Here is a 13,802-nt window from a genome sequence, read left to right on the forward strand (position 1 = left end):
CCCCCTCCTCTTGACTCCAGACGACCACTATTTTATTTTCTATCTCTAGGAATTCGACTACTCTAGCTACCTCTGGCTTATTCCACTTAGCATAATGCCTTTGAGATCTTTCCATGCTGTAGCTTGTGTCAGTATTTCATTCCTTTTTAAGGCCAAATAACATTCAATTTATGTATGTCCCGCATTTAGATTATCCATTCATCCTTTGATGTATATTTGCATAGTTTCCACATATGGCTATTGTGAAGCATTCTGCTATGAATAGTGTTGTACCACTATCTGAGTCATGTTTTTAATTCTTTTGGTTACATACCTGAGAGTGGAATTGCTAGATAGTATTATGCTATAATTCTGTGTTTAACTTTTTGTATAATCATTATAAAGAAAAAGTAATTTTAAAAAAAGAAATTTTCCATAGCAATTATGCTATAATTCAAATAAATGTGTGCAAAAATTTATATGCAAAAGTTACACATTTTATTGAAAGACCTTAGAGATTGTGTAAATAAATAAATAAATAAAAGGACATCCTATATTTTCAGATAGGAAGACTTGAAATTGAAAATATTAATTTTGTCAAAATAAACTTGTTAATAGTTTGTGGGATCTTAGTTCCCTTACCAAAGATCAAACCCAGGCCATCAGGGAACGCATTGAGTCCTAACCACTGGATCACCAGAAAATTCCAAAAATTGTATGATTAATTTTTAGAAACTTGAGAAGTTAATTTCAAAAAATTATATTCAAGCATGAAAAGCAAAGTATAAATAAGATATTCCTAAAGAAGATTAAGATTTCCTCACCCCAATCATGGTTTTTATAATGCTATACTAATCGTGCATTGTACGTTTTTAAACTTCAATTTTTCTGCTGCCTCAATATCCTCACAAACAGGTGTGATCATCCTGTTAGCGACCAGATGCACCAAATGTAATAAAACTGGTCCCTGCCACAAGCTCTCCTTCTTGCCCTTGCCTGACTGACCCAGTGACGTGCAAACAAATCAGTGGAATTCCCTCATGTCTTTTACTTACTCCACACAATCTCCTATAAGGGAACTTACCCATAGGCACTGCTCTCTCTGCTTCCCTCACAGCTTGATTGAGACTGCTTCTTTAATGCTTTCCCCTATATGAGAACCACTCTTGGAGTGCAGTGACTCTGCTTGGCTAGGACCTTTGACTATAATAAGCCTTTTTTTTTTTTTTTTCTCCTGTGCTTCTTCAGTTTACCCCTTGTAAGTGTACCTGATTGACCATCACCTCAAAGAACAGAAAAAAAGAACTTGTGTTAGTGAAGTAGGAATAGAACACTCTGTGATGAAACTAAATAAAAAGCTAGGAAATGAAACTGTGCCTACATGGAGATTTTATATATTATCAGGCACCATTGCCAAATAGTAGTAAGAGACTTAAAATAAAATACATAATGCTGTGAGATTTAATTATACATATAATAAGAAAAGATGATCCCTACTTTAAATCATAAACAACAGTGATTCAATATAGATCAAAGAATCGTATATGAAAAGCAAAAGACAAATTGTACTGGAAAATATAAAGCTTTTTTTTTTTTTGAAGAGGAATATAATTTTCAAAAACAGACAAAAAGTTCAAGCCAGAAAAAAATAGACTTAAAAGTAACAATTTTATGGAAGGAAAAAAAGCTATAGCTTTTTGCATCAACATGAATAATTTTAAAACATAACATTAAAAAAAGCAAAATAAGGCCATTCATACACGTTTCAAAAGGAGAAAAAATAAACTATATGTTTTCCAAATAACATATAAATTGTGAAGAGAATTCACAATTCTCAATTCACAATACTGTAAATTGTGAAGAGAACCAAGAGAATGAAGGGAGTAAAGAAAGCTAGTGGAAGTCGCTCAGTCGTGTCTGACGCTTTGCTATCCCATGGACTGTACCTTGCTGGGGTCCCCATGGAATTCCCTCCATGGAATTCTCCAAGCCAGAATACTGGAGTGGGTAGCTGTTCCTTTCTCCAGGGGCTCTTCCCAACCCAGGAATCGAACCGGGGTCTCTTGCATTGCAGGCCCATTCTTTACCAGCTGAGCTACCAGGGAGCCCAGGGAATGCACACTGCTGCTGCTGCTGCTAAGTCACTTCAGTCTTGTCCGACTCTGTGCGACCCCATAGACGGCAGCCCACCAGGCTTCCCCATCCCTGGGATTCTCCAGGCAAGAACACTGGAGTGGGTTGCCATTTCCTTCTCCAATGCATGAAAGTAAAAAGTGAAAGTGAAGTCGCTCAGTTGTATCCGACTCTAGTGACCCCATGGACTGCAGCCTACCAGGCTCCTCCGTCCATGGGATTTTCCAGGCAAGAGTACTGGAGTGGGGTGCCATTGCATTCTCGGAAAAGATGATTCAGGAGATTTCAAAGCCATTAGTCATTTTTTCCTTGTTATGTTAGGCAGTGGTTACACAGATGTTACATTTATTCTTATATCTTAAACTCTACACATACATTATATATAACTTTTTAAAAGGCACTGCTCTTTAAGAAGTTTTAAGTATACAGAAACTTGGAAAGTTTGTACAGAGTCTATGTGTAAAAAAAGCTGAGTGCCGAAGAATTGATGCTTTTGAACTGTGGTGTTAGAGAAGACTCTTGAGAATCCCTTGCACTGCAAGGAGGTCAAAACCAGTCAATCCTAAAGGAAATCATTCCTAAATAGTCATTGGAAGGACTGATGCTGAAGCTGAAACTCCAATATTTTGTCTACCTGATGTGAAGAACTGACTCATTTGAAAAGACCCTGATGCTGGGAAAGATTGAAGGCAGGAGGAGAAGGGGATGACAGAGGATGAGATGTTTGGATGGCATCACTGACTCCGACATGAGTTTGAGTAAGCTCCCGGAGTTGGTGATGGACAGGGAAGCCTGGCGTGCTGCAGTCCATGGGGTCACAAAGAGTCGGACACAACTGAGCGGCTGAACTGAACTGAACTGATGTGTATTGACTTTCCCCTATTATCTACATTTTTCATTAGTGTGGTATATTTGTTGCAATGAATGAACCAGTACTAATATACTAACATGAGCTTGAGTCCATACTTTATTCAAATGTTCTTTCTTTTTACATAGAGTTCTTTTGCTATTTTAGGATCCCATCCAGAATGAGATATCAAATTTAGTAATCATTCTCATTAGGATACTCCTAGCAGTAACAGTTTCTCGGGCTGTCCTTGTTTTCGATCACTGTGATATTTTTGAGGAATACTGGTTAGATATTTGGCAGAATGTCTCTCAATTGGGATTTATTTGGCATACTTATTATGATTAGATTGGGGTTATGTGTTTTGGGGACAAAGACCACAGAGGTAGGTGCCATTTTCATTATATCAGGAGGACCAACTAATAACACGACATCACTTCTGATGTTAGTTTGGACCACTCTACATTTTTTTAAATAAATACTTGTTCAGTGTTACCTCCCTTTGCACTCATTTTACATGTTAACAAGGTAGTCCCTGAAGCTAGGCTTCAACAGTACGTGAACCGAGAACTTTCAGATATACAAGCTGGATTTAGAAAAGGCAGAGGGATCAGAGATCAAATTGCCAACATCTGTTGGATCATAGAAAAGGCAAGGGCATTCCAGCAAAACATATACATTTTCTTCACTGGCTATGCTAAACCCTCTGACTGTGTGGATCACAACAAACTGTGGAAAATTCTTAAAGACATGGGAATATCAGACAACCTTATCTGCTTCCTGAGAAACCGGTGTGTAGGTCAAGCAGCAACAGTTAGAACCGGACATAGAACAATGGACTGGTTCCAAATTGGGAAAGGAGTACATCAAGGCTATATATTATCATCCTGCTTATTTAACTTACATGCAGAGTTGCTGCTGCTGCTAAGTTGCTTCAGTCGTGTCCGACTCTGTGTGACCCCATAGACGGCAGCACACCAGGCTTCCCCATCCCTGGGATTCTCCAGGCAAGAACACTAGAGTGGGTTGCCATTTCCTTCTCCAATGCGTGAAAGTGAAAAGGAAGCCACTCAGTCGTGCCCGACTCTTCGCAACCCCATGGACTGCAGCCTACCAGGCTCCTCTGTCCATGGGATTTTCCAGGCAAAAGTACTGAAGTGGCATGCCATTGCCTTCTCACATATGCAGAGTACATTATGAGAAATGCCAGGCTGGATGAATCACAAGCTGAAATCAAGATTGCTGGGAGAAATATCAATAACCTCAGATATGCAGATGATACAACTCTAATGATGGAAAGTGAAGAGGAACTAAAGAGCCTCTTGATGAATGTGAAAGAGAAGAGTGAAGAAGCTGGCTTAAATCTCAACATTCAGAAAACGAAGATCATGGCATCTGGCCCCATCATCCCATGGCAAATAGATGGGGGAAAATGGAAGCAGTGACAGAGTTTCTTTTCTTGGGCTCCAAAATCACTGCAGATGGCAACTGCAGCCATGAAAATTAAAAGATGCTTGCTCCTTGGAAGAAAAACTATGACCAACCTAGACAGAGTATTAAAAGCAGAGACATCATTTTGCCGACAAAGGTCTGTATAGTCAAAGCTATTTTTTTTTTCCAGTATCATGTATGGATGTGAGAGTTGGACCATAAAGAAGGATGAATGCCAAAAAATTGATGCTTTCAAACTGTGGTGCTGGAGAAGACTCTTGAGAGTCCCTTGGACTGCAAGGAGGTCAAACCAGTCAATCCTAAAGGAAATTAGTCCTGAATATTCATTGGAAGGACTGATGCTGAAGCTGAAACTCCAATATTTTGGCTACCTGATGTGAAGAACTGACTCATTTTAAAAGACCCTGATGCTGGTAAAAATTCAGGGCAGGAGGAGAAGGGGGAAACAGAGGATGAGATGATTAAATGACATCATTGACTCAATGGACATGAGTTTGAGCAAACTGGGAAATAGTGAAGGACAGGGAAGCCTGGTAGCTGCAGTTCGTGGGGTCACAAAGAGTTGGACATCAATGAGCAACTGAAAAACACAACACCTCTAGTAGACTCCTCTATCTTCCTTTGAAACATATGAAAAACAACATAAAGAATTTAAGACTTCCTACTTTTTCTCCCTATCAACTATCTTTAATTTAGATGGATAAAAAACATTCATGTGTGGCACTTTCTGACATCACTGATTTTGGCTTTACAGAAAGATTTCAGGTTTGTAAATTCAGCCTTTGTTCTCTCATATCAGGTTTAATTTTCCCTGTTGTGCCCTATATTTTAGGGAAGAAATACTGGGTTTCATTCTCCTCTAACTTTCACATTACTTTACGAGAAAACATGATCAGTCCTCTAACAGATTCATTCCATTTTTTTCCCCAGAAAAATTCTCTTTGATAGCCTAAGAAAGTGATAATTTCAACAGACACAGGGTTGGTTTTCTTCCCTCATTCCTGACATGCATATTCTTCTGTGGTACACGGTTATGTCTCCAAATATAGGTTAAGGCTTCCATGGGAGGAAAATTAAATTCATTTTTTCTTACCATGCTTCTAGATTATGGCACTTAGATTGCTTAAATCCACGATTGATTGATAAGCTGTTCTACTTTTCAAAATAAATATTTTAATACATGCTAAGTTCTCTTTTGATACTGGAACTTCCATTCAAAAATTCAATAAGGAATTTAAGTTGCAATATTGCTGTGTTATACTCAGTTAAGTAATTTTTTTTTTTCAGAAGAAAAAACTAAGGAAAAGAGGTCAACCCATTTTCTTAAAGGTAATGCTATATAATAGTTTAAATAGGATTAACCTCAGTTTTTTCCTGTTTTCTTCTCTTTATAGTAACTTAGATTTTGTGCAAAAAATAAAGCAAGAAATGTTGTCTTAACAATACAAACTGTACCTGGTGTTCATATACTGCCTCAAATTTATTTAGCAAAACTGAAAAATCAGAAAAGAACTCCAAAGGTCATTCCAACCCTCTTATCCACTATATATGATTTGCACCTTTGCTATGAATTTCAATCAATAGTATTTCAGACTGCCTTGGGCAGGGTGACAGAAGGGACTGCACCAGGGAGAAAGGAAGAGTAAGGGGAAGGTCATAGCAAGGTAGCAGGGTATACTTTTACAAATCACATGTTACATTTTGTATCATCATCCCATCAAACACAGCTTAATGTTTGACAACTTGCACCATACTGTTTGAAAGTTCCTTGTAAACCCATCATTCCAGGATATTTGACATAAGCATAAGCACTCTTTTCATCTTTTTTCATGTGTCAGAACCTACCATATCCTGATAAAATGTATCCTTGTGACCAACTCTGAAATAACTTTTTATCTTCCTTTCCTGTTTACAGGACTGAGAGAGGGCCAATACACTCTGATCTCCACTACTGCTTCTGTTCTAGAAATTTATTCTGAAAACATAAACCAACATTTAAAAAAAATCCATCATCATTCCTCATCTTCTTTATCACTGTGTTTTGAACTCCAGCTCATTCTTCTGTCTTCTTAATTTTTTTGCTCCTTGAAACATGTATCTCCAAATAAGTGTGTGTGTGTATATATATATATATCCTTATATATATATATATTTCCTTATATATATGGAAATATATGTATATTTCCATATATATTATATATATTTAAATATTATATATACAATATTTTAATGTGTTCACTAAAGAGCCACAAAACACCTAGCTTTATGGTACTAGATTTAATTCAATTATAAAGACTACTACATTACGTCCAATATACCCATGCTGCTCCCATTCCTTTTGATTTTCCCTGCTCCATACCAGGTTTCCAAATTATCTCTCTTTCTCTTACAAGCAGATTTTTTAAATAATATTTTCACTGTTAATCAATTGTGTTTCCTTAATTCACTTTCACAAAGCATATACAATTTAGTACTTTTCAATCTAAACTCTGCTACTTCATGGAACCTGTTCTCACAATAGTTTCTAGCCTCATACTTTCCAGATTCAATGACCTTTTCTCAATAATAAAATCTAACCAGGCTATGCAATGTTATGCTACAGTCACAAATCACTTCCTGAATCTCAGGGATGTAGCACAATTTTTTTTTTCTCATATGTTGAAAAACAGGTATAAATTGCCATTTCTGGTCCTTCTGCTCTCTTGAATAGTTCTTCAAGCACTGATTCAAAGGTTCAGGCTAATTCTATGCAGTGATTTCTCCATCTTTATTTTTTTTTAATAAAAATAAATTTTGTAATGAATATCACTCCCTGGAAATACATTTTCAAAATTCAAAAAGTGGCATTAATATGGTTATAGATAGGTTTTCAGTGAAGGTGGGCTAGGCTAACAGCTAGGATCCCATCTTTCCTTAAAATGCAGAATTAAATATAAAAGGAACACACAATGGAGAAATAAGGACAGTCTCTTCAGTAAGTGGTGTTGGGAAAACTGGTCATTGACTTCTAGAGATGGGGAAACTGAAATTCAAGAAGACTTGCTGGGCACCAGGGCATCGTCTGGACCAGCCTCTCACCCTCCTGACGTGGCGGGTGCTCATCCACTTCCTGATGTGCAGCACAGCCATAACCCAGCCTGCAGGGGTGCATTGGATCATCCAGACCTTGCCCCTGAATAGAGGTTCCCAAGGCCAGCCTGCCTCTCAGGGACTGAAACAGCCTGCTGGACTCGAGGTTGGGATGGCAGTTGAGTGTTGCCAAATGAATGGGAGGGGAGAATAGAGCAGGCTATGAATGAAGTCCAAGGTTCCACCGTCTTGGTGGGAAATGTGTTGTCATAGACTCCAAACGTTCATGACATACACTCAATCTGAGGTCTGTGGCTCAGACTTCAGCCTTTCAGGCAGTCATGTGGGTGACCCTGACTTGAGCAGACACAGTTCTGTGGCCCTGCCATTAGCTGTCACATCCCTGTTGGCGAAAAAAGTAGCTGGACTGAAGGACAGATGAGGTCAGATCACACCCCGAGGAGCCGGTGCACCAGGGGTGCTTTTGTGTTCCTTCCATTTTATTACAGTTTCCAAGTGTCTAGTTAGGAAGGGTGAAGTTGACCCCATTTTTTGTGGTGGAATCCAGATAGGGGCAAGGTAGGAATTTTTCTTAGGGTAGGCGTGTCTAGAGACAGCTTTTTCATTGAACTTGCATCTTCAAACTCATGCCCTTCCATGAACTTCACTTAATGAACACATCTTCAGGAATGACAGAGGTTTGTATATATCTGCTGTTTCACATGTCTACTATCTGTTCTGTCTATTAGAGTGTTTGGGGGCGGGGGGTGCAAATTTGTTGCTTTCATTGTTCATTTTGTACTTGCACGTGTATTTCAGCCCTCCTCATATTGTCTGTGACAATAATTTCCTAACAAATTAGGTTTCAGTTCACTTCAGTTACTCAGTTGTGTCCAGCTGTTTGTGAACCCATGGACTGCAGCACACCAGACATCCCAGTCCTTCACCAACTCCCAGAGATTACTCAAAGTCATCTCCATTGAGTTGGTGATGCTATCCAGCCTCTCATCCTCTGTCATCCCCTTCTCCTCCCACCATCAGTCTTTCCCAGCATCAGGGTTATTCAAAAGAGTCAGTTCTTCTCATCAGGTGGCCAAAGTATTGGAGTTTCAGCTTCAGCAACAGTCCTTCCAGTGAATATTCAGGACTGATTTCCTTTAGGATGGACTGGTTGGATCTCTTTGCTGTCCAAAGGACTCTCAAGAGCCTTTTCCAACACCACAGTTCAAAAGCATCAATCCTTTGGTGCTCAGCTTTCTTTACAGTCCAACTCTCACATCCATACATGACTACTGGAAAAACCATAGCTTTGACTAGATGGACCTTTGTTGGCAAAGTAATGTCTCTGCTTTTTAATATGCTGTTTAAGTTGGTCATAACTTTTCTTCCTAGGAGCAAGTGTCTTTTAATTTCCTGGCTGTAGTCACAATTGGCAGTGGTTTTGGACTCCAAAACAATAAGGTTTCTCACTGTATCCACCGTTTCCCTATCTATATGCCATGGAGTGATGGGACCATATGCCATGATCTTTGTTTTTTTAAATGGTCAGTTTCAAGCCAGCTTTTTCTCTCTCTTTTACCTTCATAAAGAGGCTCTTCAGTTCCTCTTTGCTTTCTGTCATAAGGGTGGTGTCCTCTGCATATCTGAGATTATTGATATTTCTCTCAGCAATCTTGATTCCAGCTTGTGCTTCATCCACTCCAGCATTTCTCATGATGTACTTTCCATATCAGTTAAATAAGGAGAATAATAATAAATAGCCTTGACTTACTCCTTTTCAAATTTGGAATCAGTCTGCATTCCATGTCCAGGTCACACTCTTGCTTCTTGACCTAAATACAGATTTCTCAGGAGGCAGGTCAGGTGCTCTGGTATTCCCATCTCTTGAAGAATTTTAGACATTTTGTTGTGTTCCACACAAAGGCTTTGGTGTCAATTAAGCAGAAGTAGATGTTTTTCTGGAACTCTCTTGCTTTTCTGATGATCCAAGGGATGCTGGAAATTTTATCTCTGGTTCCTCTGCCTTTTCTAAATACAGCTGGAACATCTGGAAGTTCACAATTCATTTACTTTTTACCTGACCTGGAGATTTTTTAGCATTGTGTTGCTAACATGTGAGATGAGTGCAACTGTGTGGTAGTTTGAGCATTCTTTGGCATTGACTTTCTTTGGGATTGGAATGAAAACTGACCTCTTCCAGTCCTGTGGCCACTGCTGAGTTTTCCAAATTTGCTGACATATTGAGTGCAGCACTTTCACGGCATCATCTTTTAGAATTTGAAATAGCTCAACTGGAATTCCATCACCTCCACTTGCTTTATTCATAGTGATGCTTTCTTTTTTTTTTTTAATTTTATTTTTTAACTTCACAATATTGTATTGGTTTTGCCATATATCAACATGAATCCACCACAGGTATACATGTGTTCCCCATCCTGAACCCTCCTCCCTCCTCCCTCCCCATACCATCCCTCTGGGTTGTCCCAGTGCACCAGCCCCAAGCATCCAGTATCGTGCATCGAACCTGGACTGGCGACTCGTTTCATATTTGATATTATACATGTTTCAATGCCATTCACCTAAATCATCCCACCCTTTCCCTCTCCCACAGAGTCCAAAAGACTGTTCTATACATCAATGTCTCTTTTGCTGTCTTGTACACAGGGTTATTGTTACCATCTTTCTAAATTCCATATATATGCATTAGTATACTGTACTGGGGAGAAGGCAATGGCACCCCACTCCAGTACTCTTGCCTGGAAAATCCATGGATGGAGAAGCCTGGTGGGCTGCAGTCCATGGGGTTGCTAAGAGTCGGACACGACTGAGTGACTTCACTTTCACTTTTTACTTTCATGCATTGGAGAAGGAAATGGCAACCCACTCCAGTATTCTTGCCTGGAGAATCCCAGGGACAGAGGAGCCTAATGGGCTACTGTCTATGAGGTCGCACAGAGTCGGACACGATGGAAAGCGACTTAGCAGCATACTGTATTGGTGTTTTTCTTTCTGGCTTACTTCACTCTGTATAATAGGCTGCAGTTTCATCCACCTCATTAGAACTGATTCAAATGTATTCTTTTTAATGGCTGAGTAATACTCCATTGTGTGTATGTACCACTGCTTTCTTATCCATTCATCTGCTGATGGACATCTAGGTTGCTTCCATGTCCTGGCTATTATAAACAGTACTGCGATGAACATTGGGGTACACTTGTCTCTTTCAATTCTGGTTTCTTCAGTGTGTATGCCCAACAGTGAGATTTCTGGATCATAAGGCAGTTCTATTTCCAGTTTTTTAAGGAATCTCCACACTGTTCTCCATAGTGGCTGTACTAGTTTGCATTCCCACCAACAGTGTAAGAGGGTTCCCTTTTCTCCACACCCTCTCCAGCATTCATTGCTTGTAGACTTTTGGATCACAGTCATTCTGACTAGCGTGAAATGGTACCTCATTGTGGTTTTGATTTGCATTTCTCTGATAATGAGTGATGTTGAGCATCTTTTCATGTGTTTGGTAGCCATCTGTATGTCTTCTTTAGAGAAATGTCTATTTAGTTCTTTGGCTCATTTTTTGATTGGGCCATTTATTTTTCTTGAATTGAGCTGTAGGAGTTGCTTGTATATTTTTGAGATTAGTTGTTTGTCAGTTGCTTCATTTGCTATTATTTGCTCCCATTCTGAAGGCTGTCTTTTCACCTTGCTTATAGTTTCCTTTGTTGTGCAGAAGCTTTTAAGTTTAACTAGGTCCCATTTGTTTATTTTTGCTTTTATTTCCAATATTCTGAGAGGATCCTGCTGTGATGTATGTCGGAGAGTGTTTTGCCTATGTTCTCCTCTAGGAGTTTTATAGTTTCTGGTCTTACGTTTAGATCTTTAATCCATTTTGAGTTTATTTTTGTGTATGGTGTTAGAGAGTGTTCTGGTTTCATTCTTTTACAAATGGTTGACCAGTTTTCCCAGCACCACTTGTTAGAGATTGTCTTTTCTCCATTGTATATTCTTGCCTTTTTGTCAAAGATAAGGTGTCCATATGTGTATAGATTTATCTCTGGGCTTTTTATTTTGTTCCATTGGTCTATATTTCTGTCTTTGTGCCAATAGCATACTGTCTTGATGACTGTGGCTTTGTAGTAGAGCTTGAAGTCAGGCAGATTGATTCCTCCAGGTCCATTTTTTCTTTCTCCAGATTGCTTTGGCTATTTGAGGTTTTTTGTATTTCCATATAAACTGTAAAAGTATTTGTTCTAGCTCTGTGCAGAATACCATTGGTAGCTTGATAGGGATTGTATTGAATCTATAAATTGCTTTGGGTAGTATACTCATTTTCACTATATTGATTCTTCCAATCCATGAACATGGTATATTTCTCCATCTATTAGTGTCCTCTTTGATTTCTTTCACCAGTGTTTTATAGTTTTCTATATATAGGTCTTTAGTTTCTTTAGGTAGATATATTCCCAAGTATTTTATTCTTTTCGTTGCAATGGTGAATGGAATTGTTTCCTTAATTTCTCTTTATTTTCTCATTATTAGTGTATAGGAATGCAAGGAATCTGTGTGTTGATTTTATATCCTGCAACTTTACTATAATCATTGATTAGTTCTAGTAATTTTCTGATGGAATCTTTAGGGTTTTCTATGTAGAGGATCATGTCATCTGCAAACAGCGAGAGTTTTACTTCTTCTTTTCCAATTTGGATTCCTTTTATTTCTTTTTCTGCTCTGATTGCTGTGGCCACAACTTCCAAAACTATGTTGAATAGTAATGGTGAAAGTGGGCACCCTTGTCTTGGTCCTGACTTTAGAGGAAATGCTTTCAATTTTTCACCATTGAGGATAATGTTTGCTGTGGGTTTGTCATATATAGCTTTAATTATGTTGAGGTATGTTCCTTCTATTCCTGCTTTATGGAGAGTTTTTATCATAAATGGATGTTGAATTTTGTCAAAGGCTTTCTCTGCATCTATTGAGATAATCATATGGTTTTTATTTTTCAATTTGTTAATGTGGTGTATTACATTGATTGATTTGCAGATATTGAAGAATCCTTGCATCCCTGGGATAAAGCCCACTTGGTCATGGTGTATGATCTTTTTAATGTGTTTTGGATTCTGATTGCTAGAATTTTGTTAAGGACTTGTGCATCTATGTTCATCAGTGATATTGGCCTGTAGTTTTCTTTTTTTGTGTGGCATCTTTGTCAGGTTTTGGTATTAGGGTGATGGTGGCCTCATAGAATGAGTTTGGAAGTTTACCTTCCTCTGCAATTTTCTGGAAGAGTTTGAGTAGGATAGGTGTCAGCTCTTATCTAAGTTTTTGGTAGAATTCACCTGTGAAGCCGTCTGGACCTGGGCTTTTGTTTGCTGGAAGATTTCTGATTATAGTTTCAATTTCTGTGCTTGTGATGGGTCTGTTAAGATTTTCTGTTTCTTCCTGGTCGAGTTTTGGAAAGTTGTACTTTTCTAAGAATTTTTCGATTTCTTCCCCGTTGTCCATTTAGGCATATAATTGCTGATAGTAGTCTCTTATGATCCTTTGTATTTCTGTGTTGTCTGTTGTGATCTCTCCATTTTCGTTTCTAATTTTATTGATTTGATTTTTCTCCCTTTGTTTCTTGGTGAGTCTGGCTAATGGTTTGTCAATTTTATTTATCCTCTCAAAGAACCAGCTTTTGGCTTTGTTGATTTTTGCCATGGTCTCTTTTGTTTCTTTTGCATTTATTTCTGCCCTAATTTTTAAGATTTCTTTCCTTCTACTAACCCTGGGGTTCTTCATTTCTTCCTTTTCTAGTTGCTTTAGGTGTAGAGTTAGGTTATTTATTTGACTTTTGTCTTGTTTCTTGAGGTATGCCTGTATTGCTATAAACTTTCCCCTTAGGACTGCTTTTACAGTGTCCTACAGGTTTTGGGTTGTTGTGTTTTCATTTTCATTCATTTCTATGAAAATTTTGATTTCGTTTTTGATTTCTTCTGTGATTTGTTGGTTATTCAGCAGCGTGTTATTCAGCTTCCATATGTTGGAATTTTTAATAGTTTTTCTCCTGTATTTGAGATCTAATCTTACTGCATTGTGGTCAGAAAAGATGCTTGGAATGATTTCAATTTTTTTGAATTTACCAAGGCTAGATTTATGGCCCAGGATGTGATCTATCCTGGAGAAGGTTCCATGTGCGCTTGAGAAAAAGGTGAAATTCATTGTTTTTGGATGAAATGTCCTATAGATATCAATTAGGTCTAACTGGTCTATTGTTTTGTTTAAAGTTTGTGTTTCCTTGTTAATTTTCTGTTTAGTTGATCTATCCATAGGTGTGAGTGGGGTA

Source organism: Bos taurus, chromosome 28, assembly GCF_002263795.3.
Source record: "Bos taurus isolate L1 Dominette 01449 registration number 42190680 breed Hereford chromosome 28, ARS-UCD2.0, whole genome shotgun sequence".
Classification (NCBI taxonomy): Eukaryota; Metazoa; Chordata; class Mammalia; order Artiodactyla; family Bovidae; genus Bos; species Bos taurus.